The following is a 21,867-nucleotide window of genomic DNA, read 5'->3' as shown; positions in this document are numbered from 1 at the left end:
AAAGGCTTATCTGTAGTGTTGCTTGTAGTGTAGCCGTACATCCATAGCTACCCTTCCTTTTAGTACTCAACTCTGCTGTTTGTGACCTCAGTAGAACTCTGCAGGTTCTTCTCTAACAAATATTAGAATACAAAAACAGTATTCCCAACCATCAAATAATATCCACACAGTTCTGGTGTTTAATGTAATTCATTATTGTGGCTCTTGGAGGAACTGATTTTTTTTAATGTAAGTATCAGTCTTGCGTGTGATCAAGGACTGATCATTTCTGTGATTGAAATATATTTTTATAATTTAACTAGGCCAGTTTCCAAGTTCAAGAAGCCAGTACAAATGTATCCGCCTGTGATAGCACTGATGCTTTTATCCTGTTTAGCAGTTGCTATATGATAAAACCTGGATAAAACAAGCAAGTACAGTGAGCAAGAGAATTGTGTAACTGAGGTGCTGAAGATACTTTCTAAATAACAAACTAAAGTATTGTTATGAGATCTCCCCCCCCCCTCCATTAGAAGAGGAAACAATGAATGCCATGTGATTACTGAACTTCGGAAGCAATCACTACTGCAGAGTATCAAAATTGTGCTGTTTGAAGGCTGAACTTACCTTAGATGACTTCTGAAATGTAGATAGGTCTCAGTGTGTGTCTGACTGGATAAACAAGGGTTTTAAAGAAATAAGGAGAAAGCAGCGAGCTTTAACTTTGTTTATTTTCTTCTTATTATTAGCAGTACTAAGTGTGACATTGGTACCCGAAGTATACAGTAATTTTACAGTGTAACTGTTTATTGTTCAATTATAATTATGGATATACATCTATTTCTGTAATCCCTCTGACCAGTAGAAAAGGTAAATCTAACATTTGCTAACACTGTTTATTTAGGTGCATAAGATTAATTTTATACAGAACTAATTTTTTGATGCATCAACTGTCTATTTAATTCCAGCTTTCATTTCTATTTTTGTCTTGACGAGTATAAAAGGCATTTTTGTGAACTGTTCCACAATGCCTAGTTTAGATAAGATTTAAATACCCTTTCCTCCTATGCTGAATCTTGAGGAGTGCATATACACAAAGTTCCTTATTATTTGCTTCTACATACATATTAAACAAGGATTTTTATGATTTCAACCATGCCAAACCCTGCAAGGACAATATTCCAGAAAAAGGCAGCAGTGTTTTTTTCAGTCAACAGAATTAAATACTTAAAAAACAAGGTAGTGAAAATTGAGTATCCTCAACTATTTTTTGACCAGAAAAAATGTAGCCTATAAGAAGTGTTTGCTTCTTACTACTCCTTTCAGAGCTGATGTTCCTCTCAATGGCAACTGTAAAATGTGGGGCCACAGTTGCATTCATTGTTCAGTGAGCTTGTCCACATAGTTAAACCCACCGACAGCAATGAATGTTGATTGTGACCTTTTTTGTAAAGCTTGGCAGGGTGGGAGAGAAACCTCATGTGCTGGTTAGGTTTTTATCTTCGGTGTGAAGGCCTGAAAGCATGAAGTAAGGAGGAGGATGGTTAGCTGGAGGGTACAATCAACGGTCGATGGTTTTCACTTTAATTCCAAACTCACCGACAGCGTTGAATGTTCACTGAAGCAACCACTACAACAGAACTCCATTGACTTGACAGCGTCCTTAAATGTCTGAAAGGAGGGGGGAAAATCAAAATTGACACAATCATTTTAATCATACAGATGATGCAATTTCAGTCATTGTTCTCTTACCCACACCAGCACCCTTTTCTGCCCATCCTGTTTCAACCTTCGTGCAAGAAGCTGGCAGTTTTCCAAACATCTTTCTAGGAAAAGAAAAGACAATTTCACTTATTCAAGCTTTAACTATATACATTGGACATTGAGGCAGAAGTGGATTAGTGTAGTATGTTATATTACAGAACTGAACTTTATAGCAAACCGAAACACAAGATCCCATGTATTAACAGATCTGGCCAAGAACATTATGAATTGGTGTTACCAATTCATAAATTTTCCCAATAGAGTAAAATCTATTCTGCTGATGTTCTTCTCTTGATATTACATTGTGGTTTTATGTTCTAAATTTCTGTTCATATGTTTTCTAGGTGTCAACATGCTGTCCATATCCAGAACATGATCACTATGCAGTAAATTACACAGTAAAGTTCATAACTTCCACAGTAGCACAGTACACTTTTTCTTATATCAGGACTTTCCAACTAAGTTCTCATCTTCCTTGGTGTGCATGTGAATAGCATGTATATAAATATAGACATATAGGATTTAATGTAACGAGGGCACAACAAGGTAACAGAGGTATTTTACCTTATTTGTATTTATAAGCTGTTCTCCTGCAGAAGGCTGTTCTCTTGTAGCTTTGGTCTGAATTCCTTTTGTTAGGGCCGCTCTTAAATTGTTGCATTGGAAACTGTGACTGATACATTGGCTTCTATGCATTGGTACTTGCTAAATCTATTACCAGAGGACAAAGTAGTCCTGTACTCCCTCATTGATTTCTGCATTTAAAAAAAGCACTTTATAAATGTGTTTTGTTAAATTTGTTTATAGTTGCATAAATGTAACCAGCACTAAAAGAGTGCAGTCATAAGTGTGTTGCCTGTATATATTTTGTAAGCAAATGATGAGACAAGGACTTTGTCCAAGCTGTTCCTTTCAACTAATTATTCTGCATTTACAGATATGTATTACTTTTTATAATTTAACTCACCTGTATTTCTATCAAATGTATCTAAAATACAGTAATTAGTACAGCCTGCTGGAAAACTACACAAGAATGGAATTACGATCCTCCGTAAAGGAGAAACTTACACATTTTGCTTAGGAATGCTTCTGTGATTATGAGTACCTCTGAATTCCAACCAACTGTGCCATGAGCCCCTAATTTGCTGATACAGCAGCAAACATCCCATGCTGCTGTGGTACTTTAGCTCTAAAATTTGGTTGTTGTTTTTTTTTTTTTTTTCCCGTTTATTTGTGCTGGCTTTATCACAGTTTAACTCCACGAATGTTAGGAAAAGAGTTCTTTTGCACCAGCACAAGCTATGAGACAATAAATCTCTTCAACTCCGTAGTCTTCTGTGCATCTGCGTCTGTTCAACATTGTTCTAGCAAAATAAATAGACTAAATAAACAGACTCTATGGTTTAGGGTCACTCATGTTTAACATCCTCCCTGTTATAAGCTTTCCTTCTGTATGCCATTTCTTTTAGTACTTATTCCTATGCTCTTATTCCCTGCTTCCCTCTGTCACTTCATATTTCAGTATGAGGTCTTGCCCGGCTGATACCTGGCAGTAGGATGGGGTGTAGGGGAAGGAGAGTAGCCGTGTAGAGCTTATGACTGGGTGGATTGCATCTTAAAAATAATTACTTTCACAGGTTGTTATTATTCCCTCCCAACCCCGTAATGGGAAAACCTCAGTATTTCCTTGGTTACCTAGCCTCTGTTGAAGAGGGCTGAAACTTGTAAGTACAAAAACACACACACACAAAAAATTACTCCTGAGCTCCAGCCATCGTTCCTGATGTGTGCAGGTTATGCAGGGTAAAAATGCTTTCATCTTCTGTCATCTGGTTTTAATTTTCTTTTTTTTTTTAAATCCCTTACTGGGCTTAGCTAGCTATTACAAATGCCAGCTTTATTTTAAGTTTTATTTCAGATCTGCAGGCTTATGTGAACATTCAGATTGGATGTGTGTTTTTTTATTTAAGGTTAGTAGGTCATAAATAAACCAAAGCACTTTCCTTGCTATGAGCAATAGGGTCATGGTGTACATGAAATATCGCTTTAAAAAAAATTGGAACCTAACGTGAATTGACAGAGGTACATGAGGAAGTAGTTCGTTGTGTCGCTGTAAAGGCCATAGGGATTTGGACTGCCAGAGCTGCCTGTTTTAGGAATAGATTAGATATCCTGTCTGATGACCTGTACTTAATTTAAGTGACTGCCTTTGCCAGCACCTTCCAGAGGGCAACTGTGTGAAGTAGAGCATCTCATCTTCAGTCCTTTTGCTCCTCTTGATGGCCTGACCTAAATTGAAGATATGGGTGTTGTGCTGCACAATTACTTCACTAGCTACATGAGCTGCATCTTCAGTTCTAATCAGTTAGCTTTTTCTATTTTGACCTTGGTATCTTGAATCAAAAGACAAATCTTCAATGTCATTATACTGGTTAATAATGGCAGCTAGGTTTTGGTTCTACACTATGCCCGTGTTTAACAGCTGCTTTTTGTGAAACACTGAATTCCCCCTCTCTGCTTAGAAATCATGGCTGGAGCTGTGAAGTGCTACTCTGCCATGCTTGTTGCCCCACCTCTTCCTTTTTCTTCCTTCTCCTTCCCCTATGTTAGTAGCTGCTTTAAGATTTGTAAGTCTTATTGCTAGTCCAGCAGTGCAGTCCTTGAGGAACAAATACTTAGGTGAACAAACAGATCTCAGGTTTGTTTTGTTTTCACTATTTTAGATAAGTTCCCTAATGTTGCATTAAAATAGTCTGTATCAACATAATTATATGGTAGGTACTCTGCCTAGTTTATAACATTTCTTTCTTTTGTTGATATGGAATTATTACTGGAAATTGGAATTAAGACTTTTTGAAGGAAAATACTCATTGGTATCTAAAGAGGACAGCAGAACGATAGTGTTAATACTTCTATTGCAGCGTTATCATCTCATGCATACAATTGTTGGCTACTTCCACTTTCCAGTTGCCCTCTCCCACAGTCTGTCAACAGTCTTCCAGTTATACACTTGGGCAGGAAGAAATGCAATGCATGGATGTATTTTCAATTGTTGCAAAAGTGAATTCCAGTGGTATTTTCTAAAAATGGCACACACATGGGATCAGACACAGTGTAAACTGACACATTGATATCAGTGGCATCTGCCTTTACACCAGCTGGCAAATGAACTGATGCTTATTTGAAAAAAATGAAGTAGAATGATCACTCATCAGTTTTCTACATTTTGCTTTTTTTGTGATTGTCTTTATTAAACTCTTCTCAAATGCTAAATCTTAATGTTGTATCAACATTTTACCTGTGGTAAATTAACAACGATACTAAATCTTACTGTGCATTGACAGTGTGCTTCCACCAAGAAGAATTAAATCCATCTGACCTGTTATTAGAGATTCCAAGTTATTCTTGGATGTCTTTGAGTTATATGCTGAAGGTGAAGATTGTTCTTCCATAAAGAGGAAGGTCTTCACCTGACAAAATGAAAAGTGTTTGTTTCTTCTGTGGTCTTGAAGATGGCAAGAAGAGAATCCATTAAGCTTCACTGTAATCTAAGACTCATACTATAAACGCTAGCTGCAGTTGTTTCTATGCTGCGTTGGAGTATAGCATCAGCTCTTACTTAGGCGGTAATTCTAAAGGCCATGTTCTTCAAGAAATCCAACCAGACAATCACAATGTTTTTGCATTGCTGTCAATCTACAGAATTGTGGTAACATCTTCATAAACCTCTGCTGAAAAAAGATGTTTTAGGGAGTATTTCGCCATTTCTGGAGAAAAGTAGCAGCTGTATAATGTCTTGAAGCACAAGTTCATGCCAGCCAGAGACAGGAGAGAAAACTGTGGCTGCTCTGTTTAAATTCTGTATTCTGCAGGGCTGCTCTTCTGTACATAATGGTATAGAGAAATATAAAGTTATGCAGAATTATCCTGGTTCTCCCCCGTGGAAGGAGGGAGGGAGGAGGCGGGGGAATCCATCTTGGCACACCAAAAGCATTTTCAGAGGAGAAATAATCCCATAACTGTTCTTAAACCAAACTAAAAGTTGTATGATATGCATACCTATCACAATGCTCTCTTGGAGTTCTGCTGGTCCAGAAAGCAGTACATCTCCAAGCCTGCTAGTTCATATATTTGTAGCCTTTGACTAAGTATTTAGTAAGTCTGTTATCCAGAAACTGACTGTGCTTTTGAAATAAAATCCATCAAATAACATTACATGTTTACAGCAGACTGAAGTGGGATGCTGATTAGCCAAGCTAATTTAGGAACAGAGCAAATGTGAGGAGCAGCAGTGATATTAGTCAATCAAATATTTGATTGCATTTCCAGAAATAATTTAGTTTGTTTTGCCCATTGGAATTTTACCTGATTAGTATTTTTGATAAATTTTGGTACTAACAACATTTCCAAAGCAAAATTTTATGTTTAAAAAAAAAAGAAAATACCCAAGACAACATGGGCTTTTTGCTTACTGCATTAAACTTACTGTACCTCAATCAAAATAAATTGTTCTTATTTATCAAATCATAGCTACGCTCATATGTTCTAAGCGCTTATATCTGAGCAATTAAGTCTGACTCTGCAATTTAAATGAGCGTTACTTCATATTGTTAGTTCTGGTGGGGGAAAAAAAAATACACTTTCAAACATACAGGATTGCCACTCTAGACCTATAAGCTTTGCTTTTTATTTAAAGCCAAGAAATTGTTGAACATATTCTCATACTGCCTGTAGTTTCCCAGTCTTCTTGGACAATTCTCGACTCTTTAATACTGGAACACGTTACTATTTATGGAAGATATGCACATATTTAAGTGTCCATAAATCATATGCAAACATCTGTTTTTAAAATCACTATATGGACTATGCTAACTGTTTTTTACATTAATAGCCATGAAGTAGTGCTCACCTACCGATATTAGCTTAAACTTCAATATTTTAGCAAACAGTAACATAACTTTTCAGGCAATGTAAGTCAAACAGTAGAAATTGCAAACAGTCTGGCATAAAGTTCTCTGTGGCCTGTACCCAAAAATGTCTAACAGAAGTTGTAGGATAGATGGAGTAAATATTAAGAGCAACATGATCAACTTGGCTAAAACACAAGAGGTTCTGTTAGTAATTCACTGTGCTACTTACTGCCTTTGAAGGGGATTTCTTACCCTCCCCCTGCTTGTGAAAGCCCTAAACAGGCACCCTTTTCTTATTTGATGAATCTGGATTGTATGTAGAGATCTACATTTTTGTCTTGGTACTATGATATATTTCCCATGTGATCCTGCAGGCAAGATTTGAAGGCCAATAACTGTTAAGTTGTGCTCTGAAAACATATGGTATGTGTGGAAACCAAGGCTGCATACAAGTTAAAATGTAAGCTGTGGGAAAGACAATATTGTATGATAGGATGGGTGCTAGATAAAAAGTCAGGAGCTTTTGTGTTCCAGTTTTCTTTTCTCTTCAGTCTCAATGTTGTTTTTTTTTTTTTTTTACATCAAGTCTTTTTCAGTTATAAATAGATTTTTATTTTTATTTATTTTTTTTTTCAGGATTTGTCCTCCATAGCTTTTATTTCAAGCATGAATTTGGTTGTTGTAGGTAGCATGACTGGGTTGACTAGCTGAGTTTTGCTATCTGCTGCTTTGTCTCTATTTAATCTGCAGGAAGGGAGACAATAGTTTCAGGCTGGATTTATAAATGTCAGTATGGCAACTGAATTACCATAGGATGAACGTCTAAAAAAATGGAAGTAAGCATTCAGTAATACTAAAAGTTGATTCCCACTGTAGTCAACTATTAAACAATAGATTACAGTCTTTTAACTGCGGAAAATGGATGATTACTTTTAACTTACCTTGGTCCTTGCCTACTAAACCTCCTGATTTTAAAGTAAAAACAAAACAACAAAATCTCTACTTCAGAGCAGATGAATGTAGATACCAGCCTTAGGTTTTAAGGACTATTTCAGTACAGTATGTGGTTTTTTTAGGTTCTTCACAGTGATTATGAAATACATATATTCAGAAAAACGTGATTGGGACTCTTAAAACATTGTTTTATTTGTGCTTTAAATTTTTTTTAAATTGTTATTGAAAAAGGTGCTGCTTGAGTGCAGTTAGCTTAGGGATTCTCCATGTGCCTGTATTTCCCTCAGCCAGAGCAGAGTGCAGTTCCAACTGGCTTTAATATCCCATCCCCCCTCTCTTCTGAGTCGCCATAGGAATGGACTGTGAGAATTACCAAATTCAAATAATTATGGTCCTGCCGCACAAAGTTTCTTTTGATCAAGAGCAAGTCATTTGAACCCTAATGTTTAGTGGGTAATACTTACAGCCTCATAAAAGTGTAGTGATGGCTGATATCTTATAGTGCTTTGAACATGTGAAGTGCTATATAAACAATATAGGGCTATTGCACACAACTGAAGCCATTAGCATTTGAGGCACCCTGCCCCAGGCCTTTAGAGGGGGAATCACATCCTCACTGGAAGAGAGGCACCTTTTTGGGTTCTGCACCTCCACTTTTGGTTTAAGCTTCAGGAACTTCATAGGTAGCATGTAGGTAGCTATGAAAACAAAAACAAAAACCCAACATATAAAATAGTGTTCATTACACAGTACTGGAAGTGAACTAAGGGTGGACAACTTTCAGTTAGAGTTACGATCCTGAAAAAGCAAGGATAGTAAATCACTGCCTGAACATAGTATCTCCATTGCTGTGAATGTTTTGGTATTCTTGTGTTTTTTTTATTTTCTTTGTGAAAGTTCTGTATGCAAACCTATTTGTTGCTGACAAACTCAGTGTTTTCCATGTTTAGTGTAAAATCTTTCCACATTTAGTGTAAAAAGGATGAGAGTTTGTGCTTCAAATTATTTCCTAAGAATATCATCATACTTTACAGAAGTTAGACCACAAATTCAAAAGTGTCTTGCACGTGTCATGGGTGCATGTGCATAACTGCTGGTGACATTGATTTGAGATAGGAAAACAGAGGGGCACTTGCTAAACAGCTAGCGTAACATCTGTCTGTTAACTGGATGTACTACTCAGATTGGAACAGCATTTTCATAGGATTGGTGGACTGCCCAATTTGCTTCATTTTGACTCCCCATCATGCATTCTGTATGCCCTGATAAACAAAGGCTGCTGCGTAGGACCCTCAAGATATGCATAGCTTGCAGTCACTACAATGTGCATTCTGGGGCAGTGGAAGGGGTCATGGCTATCTTTAGGGAGAAGAGGAAATTCCTTGAAATCTTTTTATGCAAGTCATTGCTCCAGCTTAAAGAAGCAAAACTGTTTTTGGCCCACAGTTGATTAAAAAACACACTTTTTGCCTTTGATGGTGTAACTTACTTTCAACAGTAGAGACCATTCTTAAAAAATTGCATTTTGTGCTTGCTTGTGTATTTTAGTGTTGAGCTAAGCTTTTAGGCATGTTAAATGATGTAAACAAGTTTGGGATTTTTGTTACTGTTATCTAGGAACAACCATTCAGAACAAATATGCTATTGACTGAACCCTACAAAGCTCTGAACACAGCATAACCTCAGACTTTGAATTACAGGGCACGCAGTTTAAATGTTTAGCATAGCAAAATTCATTGCAGTACAACTACTTGTACTAGATCCAATGGTTTACTGCACAGGCAAAGCATAATCCCACGTGTTCATGGAGCAAACTCGCAGTTCATTTACTGTTCTTTTTCATAAGACCAATGCAAACAAATGCCCCGGCAAAGGTATTTTTAAGTAACATGTATTTGTCTAAAGAAATCCCCCAATGAAAAGATACAGGATAACAGGAACTGTTAATAAAACCTTGTTTTGTTGTTGTTAAAAAAACAGTGCACCCTTAATGTCTTTAATTTGTCTGTATCTGTGTGCTGTCCCACCATCCTCCTCCTTGTCCCTGTTGAGTTCAGCTGCCTTTTGAAAAGCACTTTGTGCTCCAGTGACCACTTTAAACTTTCTATTGACAAAATTAAACTGGACTCCTAATTTATTTTTCCAAAAGAAAGTGTGAGTTGAAAGTGGTCATTGGCCCAAAAAGCATTAAAACCAAAAAGATAATTTTATTAGGAAGAAGAGAGAGTGATGTTTAGCCTCCTTTTCTGTCCTTCAATCCCTTTCTCCTGCTAATTTCTTACATTCTCCTTGCTTTCTCCCATTTCTCAGGAAATTGCAGTTCCTACACCCCTAAAATTTCCCTTTTGTAGCCCCACAGAGTGAGGTTTCCCTTTTTGCAGCCATCTGCTGCAGGAAGGCAGGGCAGGACAGGAGGAAAAAAAAAAAAAGCTGGAACAAAAAAGCAAGTGTTTGGGACCTCAGCTGAAACTAGTTTATGGATCCAAATTCTATCTCTTAAAACTGTGGGAGATGGACTAGGAGATTGGCAATAAAGTAAATGAGCAAATGGGATGAGGGAAAGCATGTATAGCCAAAGGAAGCGAGGATTATTAAAACATTCCCTTTGTTTCACATATGCTTGTGTGTTTTTAAAATATGGGTAAACATGTAATACAGACAGTTAAATGTGATGGAAGAAAGGGGAATGTCTCTTCCTTTTGGAGACTTAAGGGGATCAGATTTGTACTTCAGTAACACTTAAAAGGCCCTAATATAACCAAAATGTTTTTCTGCACAACTGGGTCTCACTCTTCTGCAGTACCCAGCCTGTAATGGATGGATGGCATGTCCAAAAAGATTCTACTGCAGTCAGCATCTTTGCTGAAAGTGTGTCTGGTGTAGAGATCAGCTTTTGCTATCTCAGTAATCACTCATAATCAAAAAAATCATAATCTAAATGACCCTAGGTGACACTGGCTGTTCTGAGAGTTTTTTGATCAATGGATTTATAAAACCTTTCTTCTTTAGGTACCTAACAAGTTTCATGGTAATGGTACTTGAGAATTTTGTGTTTCACAGGTTTGTGTTGCCAAAAGGTGCTTTATTGGTATTTTTCTTTAGAAAAACTGGGCTGGAATTCCATGCAGTGGGAGGACTACATCACTTAAGTCCTATGTAAACTCTATACTCTGAAAATACACCTAATGCAGAGACATTATGCTGGCTTTTAACAGATAGGGTGAATTTCATTCTCAGTGAATGACCCAGGTGCTAAAAAGCTATGGCTGAAAGTGCTAGGTTAAAAGCACAAGTCAGCTAGCTACATAAATATTACATGGCTACATCTTTAATGGGTTCCTGTCGTAGACTTGCTTTGTTTAAAGATTTCCATAACCCTGCTGATTTATTGCATCTTTTCTAGAAGTATGCTGTTAGCAGGAAACTCAGTTGAAGCACTTTCAATCATGTTTGAGGATCATTATACTTTCACTTGAATAACTAATTAGTTGCAAGAAATTAACCACTGCTGTTTAGCACAAAAACACTTCCAAGAAGGACTTTCATTTTTGTTGTGGAAAATGACCCCAGGCACTTGAGGAGGGGGCAGAAAGGAGAAATAATGATCCAGCTGTCTTTTAATATAACTTTTGTTTTCAATTCAACCTGATAACAAGCAGGCAGCATAGCTGTCTGAATAGGGCACTACGTTTGCACTCGCGATAAATGTTTTAATCTTTCCTGTCCTGTGAATCTCAGGGCTGACCTCATCCCGTTGCTTGAAACTGGTTTAACGTTCCAAATGCTGTCCCTTAAGGCAGTGGGACACAGGATACAAGACTGACAATGAAATAAATAGGATGGAAGGAAGAAATACGACCAAAGAGAGGTTATAACCAGTCTGTTCATGTCTCTGGAACTTATTTTTCTTCTGAAATGTGGATCATGCTTTAACTGGCATATAAGAGTCTATGTATCTTGCATAACAGATCAGTATTATAATGTGCTGTTCACAGCATCACGGACAGAAGGCATAGCGAAGGGAGGAAGGAGAACAAAGACCGGTTGTAATGCTTAGTGTTTTGCCACAATTCTAGGGCACAAACTGCAAGGAAATTAAGGACATAGTTATTTCCCTGAACTGTTTCCACACATTTGGGAGGAATCTAGACCTCAGAAACTGAGTGAGAAATCCTGTTTTTTTTTTGTTTTTGTTTTTGTTTTTTTTTTGGTGGAGCTTAAATTTCTTCCAAACTATTTGAGTAATCTGTATATAAAACCAAATATTTTTAAACTGTAAAATTGAAAGTGAAATTATGATGCATATACAAATCAGTTTTCTTCTTTCACTCATCTCCATCTGTTGCAGAGGTCTGTGAAGTCCTCAGGAATTTAGGGAAAGAAGCAATATAAGGGCAAAGGGTGGGGAAGTTTATTGGTATTTCTTGTTCTCCCCTTCTCTCTACATACACTTGCAAGAAAGTTGAGTCTTCAATAAGTGTATCTGAGATGTGGTGATACAGAAATGCTGGGAAGTAGTGTAAAAAGGGAGTGAATGGGCTACTGTAGTCATGACAAATTCCTGCTGAATATCAAACAAGAAAAACAAAAAGGGAGGGGGAGTGCTACCACTTTCTTATGATAGCTTCATCACTTTTACCCTTTCCCTTTGTCTTCCTTCCAATGCTTTTTCTCAAGCACCTATTTTGGGCAGTGTACCTGAAGGTTATAGGTATCAGAAGCTCATTCAGCTGTTTATGATTATGTTGGTTACTTGTATAGTGTAGGTGAAAATATCTGAAAATACTTGCATAAGCCCAGTACTAGCTGGGAGTGCTTTTTCTTTCTTTCTTGCTGGGTTTGCAATTTATTTTATTGGCATGTGGTAATACAGTAGAGACAGGAAGGTCATGGCTGACTTGTGTGGAGGGGTTGCATAGGGGCAAGTCAGGAAATCTAACTTCACATGGAAGAAAACAGCAGAGATTTCTTCTAGAAACAGGGCGTGAATGATGCCATCGCATCTTCAATCAAACTCCTGATAGTGTTTTTTGAGGAGTTATGGAGCAAACAATTTCAGATTAGGCACACTGCCACTAAAACAGATCGGCACAAACTGGCAGCCAAAAGCTTGTATGTGTGCACGTGTGTGTTTGCACACATGCAAGCTGCTCTGCTTCAGGATATTTGCACATGAGAGCTCACTAAGAAAAGGGAAGGGAGATGTGCTTAGTGAAGGTTTTCTAGTTTCTAGAGGTTATCTTTAAACCTCATGCAGGGAGTTTGGAAAGTATCAAGGGGCTCTTAAAGATCCATTTCCTTGACACTCAGTGATATTTCTGCTAAAACTTCCAGTCCTTTCTCCTGTGCTTCACTACAAAGTGCAATCTGAATGCAGGAATGGCATAGAAATGTGTTGAATTCAGTGTGATGTATCTTTCAAATGAACACTACAGTACAGTAGTCTAAGGTTCCTTAGTTCTCATACCTGTTGCTTGTCCATACTCTGTAGATACTTGCAACTTACAGTAATTCCAACTGAATAACATAACTGAATATAACATCAGTAGGCATTGCTGTGTTAATAGATGCCTCACTTGCCCTTCTTCATGAATGTGCTCTGATTTACTTCCATTACCTAATTTTGTTTCACTTGCTCTTCCATTTTGGTCTGTAATTGTTCAATGAGCTTAATGTGCTCCAGTTCACAGGTTCTGTATTTAAGAGTTGTTTCCAACTTCAGTTTGGCCTGCAGTTCAGATTGGGCTCTTCAAACTCCCTTCCCCTTGGATACTCTTGCCACACACCAAATACTGACTTTCTGATGTTCAGACATCAGGTGTCCCTGTGCTGTGAAAATGTATGGTCTGTCATACTCTTGTATAATCAAAAGAGGTGGAGGCTGAGTAGTCTAAAAAGAATCACGTATCTAGGAAAAAGAATGTAAGACTCCTCTTTAAATGAAAATCTTTGAAATACAGTTAAAACAAATAGCCATGTCTGCCTAGCATTCAAACTTAAGTTACTGGAAGAAACCAAAAACCACAAAAGCTGATAATAAATGAATCAACAGCAGGATAACTTTAGGCATTTTTACCGCAAAAAGAAAGTGAGTCTGGACTGAGTAAGCTGTGCCAAGATATTGAGGGAGATGCAGAGAATTATCACTTGAAGTGGACTAGAGGGAAAAGCATACGTGTATGTTCCATTCCTTCCACTAGGAATCTCAGCTATACTGGTTTTGTGTAAACTTAAGTAACAAACGTAACTAGCTTTCTGTAGTTTTGCATGAATATAGTTGAAAAGATAAGGTATCTGAGGAAGTGGGCTGGGTTAGTCGCATGCTGGAGAAACCTCACCTTCATTGGGCCTGTGCTGTGTAACCCAAATGGGGATGGATCAGCTCCACAAGCAGATGCCAGGCACTCAGTTACTTTAGACAAATGAAAAGAGTTTCATTATGTGTATTGCAAAAAGGCTCTGAACTGCAGAAAGTGTGCTTGCTTACTTGATGTGGTCCAGTATAATTTCTTGCCCTTCCCCAGCTCTCTCCCCTCTCTGAGGACATAAACTAACCTTGTTGGTCTTCCCTTCATGTTTCTCAAAGTGAAAGTCTGTAAACTTGTTTTTTATGTGTGGACGTAAATAAGTTTATGCAATATTTTAGTGTGCAAGAATAACGGAAGTGTGTGCACATCCCTACAACTGGTTCCTTTTCGACATTCAGCAAAATGTGGCTGCTTTTCTCAAATGATCAGCAGATTTCAACACCCTGTCGTGCTGATTGGCTGGGACTTCTGTAGTTCAGAAGTCCAAAGTGTAGTGAAAGAGTGGAAATTCACCATCTGTATGATGAGACAGACTTGCTAGAGTTTTCCAGTTCTGAGTGGAAGTGGGGATAGTTATACTGGTAATAAATAAATAAATAAATTTACTTTGCAGATTATTCTGTCTCACAAAAATTAAGAACTAGCAGTCTTTCTTGCATTAAGGTTTCTTTGTGCCTAAAGTGTTTGTTATGTATTATAGATGTTTGTCAGAGATGTGTAGTCAGAAGTTGAATTATGAACTTTGTCTGCATTCCCTTGGCTTTGGCACTTTGCCCAGGATTTTTCCCCCACACCATTTAAAGGGGGGGGGGGGGGGAAGGTAATTTTGGGTCTTAGGGTCTACTCATTCTTTTTTTTGTGTGTGTGTGTGCGCGCTTATTTTGAGCCTTTGTATAACATAAGTATCAACTATTCAATCAGCATCTTTGAAAAGAGGTTGCCAGATTCCTCATGCAGAGAAGCTAAACGATGCCAGGAATCAGTCACTCTGTGCTAAATATTGCTGCTGGCTCCTCTCCCTGTCTCTCAGACTCTGTAGAAGTATAATCCACTGCTCTTCAGTGAAACGATGGCAGGATTTAAATAAGAAAAAAAAAGGTATCTGAAGTCGCTGTTACGTAACAAACACCTTGCCATCCTGCATTGTTAAGGATTTGAACTTGTCTCAAGTGGTATTGAGGTCTTTTTTTTTTTTTTTGCTTTTTTTTTTTTTTGGTATCTTATTGCATGCCATGCCTTTATGCTTAGCTACTGTTGTATTTGACATTCTGTGCTTCATTTGCCAGGACTTATGTTTAGTGAATTTGGAAATTCTATTTTAAACAAGTGTTTTGCTGCCAGTCAAGTCTAAGTATCCCCACCAAACCGCTTTGCACGTGCACACAACGCCAACCGCACGATACCTACAAAGCACTTCGACTGCACCCTGTTTCCACCACAGAGATGATATCAGCACAGTTAGCATACTGAAAACTAAAATGGTGTAATACTAAAACTAAAAGCAAAGATAATGTGCCAACAAATCTTCTCTGCAAGTGAATGTCTCTTCATGGCATTTCCAATTTTTATAGAATCCAGGGACCCTCCCAAAAGTATTGAGACATTTGATGGTATACAAAATAATAGAATAAGTTTTCTAATCACGCTTATTATAAGCAGATAATTGTTAGTAGTTACTTAGAACAACTATTATGAAAAAACCCGACTATTACAAAAGTAGCACAGTGTAACCCTGATCAAGCTGTGTTATTTTGCTTAAATGCGTTCCACAGCTAGCCTAGGTGCTTAACTAGCACCAAGTATATAAATTAAAACCCTATCCAGTGCTTGTTTTTGACCATGGATGTGCCCAAAGCCTTGGGTCATCACAGTATCTGTCAGACGAATTCCCTGGTGCCTAGGCCAGGCTCGCCTTGGCCTCACTTCAGCACAGTTTGTGCAGCTGGCTGCAGGCACGTGCAGCTTGCTGCCCCTATGCTGTCGACTCCTGCAAGTAGCTGGTCATTTGAGCAAACCTTAAAGACAAGGGAGGTGGTTGTCTCAGTTACCATGCTGTAGCTGAGTACATTCTCTGTTGCCAAATGAATACTTAATTGCTGTTTGCAAAGTGTAAAAGTTTATGGAGGAGGCATTTGAGCATACCCTGTAGTGGGTATGGGGTAGACTTGTTTTCAGAATCTCATTGGTGAAGTTGGAATTTGAATCCTGGTCCTCCATGACTTGGACGTGCCCTTCATTCCTTGAGAGGGAGGCAGCAAAAAGTGCCTACTCTTTTTCCAGTTAGGAGGAGAGTGAGTTCCTGGTCCTATTGCCACAATGGCAGGAGGCAGCAACATTAAATCTAAAGTTTCAATGCTACAGTTCTAGACCTGTGACTCTCCTGCTCCCGTGCCTACCTCTTCTTGTCCTCGACTAAGTGACTAATATATTCTTTGGATGTTCTGCTTTCCTCTTAGGCCGAATTTAGTATTTATCCTTATGCTGAAGTGGCAGCTCCTGGGTGACACTTGACGTGCCACAGCCAAGGAAATCGTACACGGGATGTGTTCGCTCCAGCTGAATAGTTCTCCAGGAGGATGTCTAGCAGGTAAATCAGAGCCACAGTCTGTCTCCATTATCAAACAAATTTGCTTTAGGTGCTAATTCTACACATCTGATGTATGAATCATACATATTTTGTGTGTGACCTTACTGGCTGAAAATGTTAGCATCTGAATTTGAAGGTCTGAAAAGGGTTTTTAGTATCTAGATTAGCTTTTAGCCAAACCACACTGAAAGCTAACCTCAGAAGATAAATATATATATATTTTTATATATATATATATATATATATATATATAAATATATATATATATATATATATATATATGGAACTACAGAGTTAATTTCTACACGTTACTCTGCTAGCAAGTAGTTGGATGGCCTAGATGAGAAGAGAAAGCACACTATCATACAAATTCTTCTCTGGAGTTAAACTGATGGGAAATAGCTCTGGGATAAATTTTTTGTTAGTGGGAGCAACATATAGCCTTCAAAAAAATCATTCTTCTGTGTTCTTCCCCCCCCCCCCCCCCCCCAAAAAAAAAAAAAAGTCTTTAACCTTTGGTTTTACTAATGTTATAAACCACCTTCTACATATGGGACTCTTAAGCCTTGCAAATCTGCAGAGTTGAACCTTAAAAAGTGTTTTGCAGTTTTCTACTATTCTGAGTGCCATGTAATTGGCATAAGTCTATCTTAAAAAGGATTTTTCCTTTTAAGAAAAGGATGCTTTTGAATAGGCTGCTGAAGGAGTTAACTGTGTTTTAACCTTCCTTATGTTTACCTCAAGTATGTTGTCAGGTTTATTTATTACTGAAACTCCATGCTGATATTTCTTGGACTTATTGGCTCATTTGGAAGATCCAAGTAATTTAAAATGATCTAGTTACTCCTCTCTAGATGTCTTTGGGGATACTTGGAAAAAATAGTTGTAAGAAAGTGCTATAGTACGAAGCTTGCTGACTTCCTTTTGATTTTTCATTTATTAATTTGATACAATGAAGGTGAACAAATGTTCCTTATGTAAAATGAGAGTACAGAAATACAGAAAACATGTCTATTCTTGTGAGAGGTGTGGTGTGCAATGGCTTATGATGATGTGCAGTTGAAGAGCTGTTACGAGCAAGATGGATGGATGGATGCTGCCTAGTACAGGCTGGGTAAAGCAACTGCTTCTGACTGTGCTTTTCTTCCCAGCCCTGCAGCATTGTCCTTTTTTTCCCTCACATGAGGGAGGAAGACACTGGGGGAATACTGGTTGGCAACAAAAGCATGCCTCTAGCTATACTCTAATGATAAAGCTCAGAAATATGTGCAAAAATGCACTGCAAGAAGGGAGAAGGGGGAAATTGCCTCAGGAGCTATCCTTCTGTTATGAACTGTGTCAATGTAGATAGCATTAAAAGGTGTTACGTGTCTGTGGCTTGTGACAAGCTGGTGATCATAAACTGAAAATAATTCAGTCCACTGTTTATATAAGTTCTTGGCAAACTCATGGATACTTACTTGAGATGTAATTCTATCTAGGTTGCTTGGATTTTTAATCAGACAGTGTTTGCATCCATTTCTGAATTTCTTAGATGGTTGGAAAAAAAAAAAAAAAAATCAAAGTTTGACCTAGACCTGGCAATAGAGGCATTTTTTCAGGACCAGAATGCAGACAGATGTTTCTATGGGTTTGGAAAGACTCCTTTTATTTTTGTTGGAAGTAGTGTCTATGCATTTCCTTGATAAAAGATGTAAGGAATTAATTGTGGAACTTGATAATGTTTTGACTGCCAGGGACATCATTAAAACTGTGTATCAAAATTCACAGCTTAAAAATGTCTCTGGACAAGCTCAGTAAAGCAGTTCTCAGATCATGCTAACTTACGTTCACTCTAGAGAGTATCTATGGCAAATTATTTTATTATAAAAGTAATTCATAAATTAATATGGAAACTCTCTCTGCAATGGCAGCTTAATTTTTCTTCTAATTTGTTTAATTTTCATAACACAATCTACAACAGCATTTTAAAATCACAGTTGTCTTAGTCCTGCTGTAAGTTTCTCTACAGACCTATGTGCTTAAGTCATTACAAGAATTGTAAAGCCCAGAACTGACACCTTGTTTGTATTTAATTGTTCCATTCAGTCCCATCACACCTATGCATATAGCTGCTTGCTACTTGACTGTGAAGGGAAACAGTAAGTATGGCTGGATTTTTGGATATACAGATTAGGTATTACAGACAATTCTGCTACCCTGACATGTGAGTTTGAAAATGGGAAAAGGTGAGGCATTTAGTTAGAGAGAAGACAAGCAAATGTGTTTGAAGCACTTAAAACAAATGAACATAAGGAGATATTATATCAGGATTATTCAAAATTTGGTCACTCTGAAAATGACTAAAAGTAAGCTGGTCTGAATAAAGCAAGGTATCTTTGAAACACTATCAATTTTTGTGATGGTAAAGTGTGAAAAATGATTTTTACTGTCATATTTTGTCTATTTGATGGACTTCCCAGAGCAGGAACTTTCTATGTAGCTGTGAAGCATAACAGGGTCTATTTTTGTATTGCTTTCATAAAGGTTTTTCCTTCGATGCTCCGTAACTAATATCTGCTTGAAAAAATACTGACTTAAGCGTTTAATTTTGTCTTTCTGTATGAATGCAGAAGAATACATGTACTGGAAAAGTGTAATATCTATTTTATTTTGATACATCCTAAATTAAACAAATTCTTTTTTTCTGAATTCAAAAAGGAAGCTATGAAAATATCAATGTAAAAAGGTATTAAATGGAATGTATTAAGTGTTTATTTTCTGTCAATTGTTGAAGTACAGTTTAACTTTAAACTTTTTGCTGGATTGTAAGAAGGGATACAGAGGGTGCAGATCATTCTCATTTGTTGTTGTGTTTTGTTTTTTTTTTTGTTTGTTTGTGTTTAAATGTGTTCCTCTCCCTATTCTTCTGTCACAGTGATCAGTGAATTTCTATTAATGATGTCAGTATCAGTACGGTCAAAAAAGAACCAGATTTCAGAGGGGGGATACAGGGAAAGCAATTCCAGTGTTCCACACACAAGCTCTTCTTTTTACACCTGAAATGCGAACTAGTCAGCAGTCAAGCATAAATTCAATCTGGTATGCAATATCATATCTTTTGAAGCAGGTGTCTGATGAGAATGCCTAGTATTTTTATCATTACTTGAGGGCAAACAATCTCTATTGAACCAACTAAGGGAGTCAAACTCTATGCAAATGATCTCCAGTTCTTAAATAATCAAACCTAGTACCTTTTAATAGATACTTTGAGGGTTTGTCATACTCATAGACAATGAATTGTTCCACAGATAGCTTTGGGCTATAAACGGTATGTCTTTTGGAGTAGGTTTTCAGAAGGACTTAATTTTATTTCACTTCCTATTTAACTACATGGAGAGTGAATTTTTATGTTGGTTTTAGAACTGAACTTAGGAAAGGCTATTTACCTCTGTGCGAGGAGAATTTTCAAATCATCAGAACCAAACGGCGGGTACTTAGTGCAGCCAGACAGGATTTATTCTAACTTCGGAATTAACTCAGACACTTCTGGCAAATTACGATATTTGAAGGAAACTAGGGGGTTAGGAATGTGGCTGGGTTAAAATGATGTGAAAACTAAACACCTCTTCACGGTGTCATCCATGTCTAGATCAGTGATCATTACTCAATCACTTAATACTCTAGACTAAATTGAGTTTATTTACCAACAGCTGCCAAGTGCTATCTGGTCTACCACAGCCTTTTTTTTTTTTTTTTTTTTTTTTTTTTTTTTGTAAAAAAGGCAACTAGAAGTAATAAAGAACATTTGAATGCTACAGCTGAACTGTAGATGTTCTTCTACGTTAGTGGCTCATGATGTAAGCTTATGTATAGAATTGTTATATACATTTTTCAAGTTTTGCCTCAGTATTAACAGACATGTCACCAAAGGCTGGTATCTCCATTCTTGGCAATATTTAAGAATTGGTTAAACAGGGCAACCAGTATAGGGCAGTGTCAGATTTTGCTCGGGTTTAAGCAGGGCATTGGGCTAGGTGAGGACCTGGGGTCCCTTCCAACCTCAGTTACTTTAGGAGCCTCTCTAAGGTCAGTCATGCTGAGTATGCATCAATGAGGCTTGAAGGAACTGCATCAGAAGCACTTCTGGTGGTAAAAATATTTCAGACAGCTTGAGACTTTAGAAAGTAGACCTACTTCTACATGTTTTTGTCAGCTGTTGGAGAATAACTTTTGTTTAAAAAATAAAATAAAAACAGTGTCTGCATAACTTTCTCCAATGCCTGCAATATATTTCCTTTGTTATTTAACTGTGAGGAGGGCTGGGGGGAGTTTTGTTTTGCTTTTATACTCTGTCCAATGTCAAATCATTGCAGCTTTGGATGAAGTTTAAAATGGAGTGCGGGGAAAGAGTAAGAGACATTACATTTCAGGGGAAAAATAAAAATAAAACAAGCTAGGTCAGTCATAAAATACTGTTTCCTTTGCAATGGAAAGGCTACAGTTTTCCTTTAGGAAAAGTAGGACAAACAATTTCAATGCTTCAGAAGAAAATGTGTGCTGACTTGGCCCTTCCCCCCAGTGGAAACAATTGTAAAAGCTCAGCTGAACTGCTGAATAGATTCAGTTGCTCTAGATAATCTTGGCGAGTTTGTTACATGCTCACAAAAGTGTATGGATTCCTGATATTTAGCTCCTCAGGGTTCAGGCTATGCATTTAATAAGCAATAATCATTATTAATTTTTCTAAGGCATTAGAAATAAGCCAATGCTGAAAAGAAGTTCGACTACAGTTTAATAATATAAATTGTTTATTTCTTAGTGTGAATACTTTAAAGCATTGCTTTGAGGTCTGAGTGCTGGGGCTGATGAACAGCATACTTTAAATTGAAGAAAATAAGAAACATTATGAAATCTTGAAAATTCTTGCTTAAATAAATAATCCCTTTCATCTTAAGTGGAGCTGGCTGTCTGAGGGCTGCCAGCAGGGGACCAGCTTATAGGAGCAGACCCACCAAAAAAGCAGTTTAGTGACACTGAAACAGCTTTCTTCTTAGCTTTTGAGATGAAAAAGCTTTAAACGCAGGCCAAAAATCTGGATTCAGTACCTAGCTCTGTTAGCGACTTCATATGAACGGTTTTAACTTCTTGGGGTTATTTAGGAAGAGGAATGTCTCAGATTTTGTCACAGAATCATTTAGAAATTGAATATATTCTTGTTTGAGATGCTGTCAGAGGGCTGTTGCAAATTTTTTGTTGTTGTGAATAACGATACATATGTACAGGTCAGTATGTGCCTTTGGAAAATAGTGTTTCAGTACATCTGGAATGTATTATTGAAACTGGACACTAAAAGTACTTGATCAGGTATTTCTTTTTAGTGTAA

General features: G+C 37.5%; 1 long non-coding RNA gene across 1 annotated transcript in view; it reads right to left on the bottom strand.

Moving 5' to 3' along the window:
* Positions 1-711: 711 nt before the first annotated feature.
* LOC309880610 overlaps positions 712-21,867 on the bottom strand; it is a 64,549-nt gene continuing 43,393 nt past the window's right edge. The window contains exons 3-5 of the long non-coding RNA XR_014318006.1: positions 1,732-1,805; positions 1,579-1,650; positions 712-1,494 (exon numbers count right to left, since the gene is read on the bottom strand). This is a non-coding gene — a long non-coding RNA (uncharacterized lncRNA). The remainder of the gene's footprint in view (positions 1,495-1,578; positions 1,651-1,731; positions 1,806-21,867) is intronic.

This window comes from Aythya marila, assembly GCF_965140915.1.
Source record: "Aythya marila genome assembly, chromosome: 8".
NCBI lineage: Eukaryota > Metazoa > Chordata > Aves > Anseriformes > Anatidae > Aythya > Aythya marila.
This window is presented reverse-complemented; position numbering and strand designations above follow the sequence as displayed.